This window comes from Heterocephalus glaber, unplaced genomic scaffold, assembly GCF_053883595.1.
Source record: "Heterocephalus glaber isolate CG9 unplaced genomic scaffold, H.glaber_assembly_v1.0 deba00001760, whole genome shotgun sequence".
Classification (NCBI taxonomy): domain Eukaryota; kingdom Metazoa; phylum Chordata; class Mammalia; order Rodentia; family Bathyergidae; genus Heterocephalus; species Heterocephalus glaber.
In genome coordinates this window covers 8,916,715-8,918,093 of record NW_028258457.1, presented here as the reverse complement: position 1 = coordinate 8,918,093, position 1,379 = coordinate 8,916,715, and positions in this window count along the sequence as shown.

Below are 1,379 nucleotides of genomic sequence, written 5' to 3'. Positions count from 1 at the left end.
AAATTTGATTTATTTGAAGAACATGTGAAGGGTTTGATGAACGTCACCATTAAATCGGCTGGAGTTTCATGTATAAGATGAGGAGAAACAACATCTAAAATTAACATGATTTCTTCAAACGTGGCTTAATAAATATGGACACTTAAAACTCATGTCTGTAATTCTAGCATGGGGCTGAAGCAAGAAGATTTCAAGTGCAAGTCCCAACTAGGCAATTTAGTGAGACTCTTTCTCAAAATTAAAAATAGAGGCTGGGGATATAGCTCAGTGGTAGAGCACCCCTGGGTTCAGTTCCTTGGTGTCTGTGTCACTAAACCTGCACCCCCAAACACACTGCACAAACACTTCAAACTACTTGAAAATAATCGATTTTCTTATCCAAAGAATGGGAAGTGGAAAGGAGACTGAGCTTTCACTTGGTTCATTAAATCTATAGGGATTCGAGGAACATGGGGAGAGACTGTAAAACATGTTTTTGATGAGCTGGGCGTGGTGGCGCACGTCATCCCAGCACTAGGAAGGCTGAGGCAGGAGGATCGCCACAAGTTCGAGGCTAGCCTGGACTACACAGCTAGAGCCTGCCTCAAAATACTAAAAAGTTTTGATAAACATCCTTACGAATGAGACCCCAACCTACACCGGCCAGTCTGGTCCAATCCGTCGTCCACCCCTAACGCGCAGCCCCACCTAGAGGCCGCGTTGTACACTACGTCCTCGGGGCCGTCTTCTGCGTTCTCCTCCCGGTGCGGGGCCAAACCCAGAGCCTTTCCCTGGCCACGCTGGAGTTAGCTAGACCTCGCGTCATATCCGGTCCAACTCTACCAGGGGCACAGGCCCAGAACCCGACCCCGCCTTTGCCGGAAGCGGATGTGACACGGCCGTCAAGTCTCCGCCTTTATGACGCATCTCCGCGCGACCCTGGCTCCTGCTTTCTTACTCGGTAGTGGGTCCATTCAGTTTGGGACGGTTTTCCACGTGGAGGGGGATTTCCAAGGTGGGTTTTTTTGGGGCGACTGCGGAGAGCTCCTAAGGTTTAGGAGCGCATTGAAGGACAGGGTTGTGCGGAGCTGCCGAGGAGCCTGGACGTTCTGCTCGCGCGCGCCCTACTGCGAGTCCTGCTCCGAGAGGCCGCTCGGGCTGTGGGGCTCTGCGAGGAGCGGGTCTACAGGTGTCCTTATACTGTGTCTCGGGGGTGTTTTCACACACTGCTTTTGTTCTCTGCAAAAGCCTCCAAAGCAGCCTTTGTAAAAAATAGAAAACATTTTCGCAAAAGTAAAAATAATTTCCTCCATTGGACGTTGACGGCGTCCCCAGTGTCCCGCCGCCTCATGGACCTGGCGGTTGCAGCGCGTTCAGGTGAGCACTGAGAGAATTGGGCA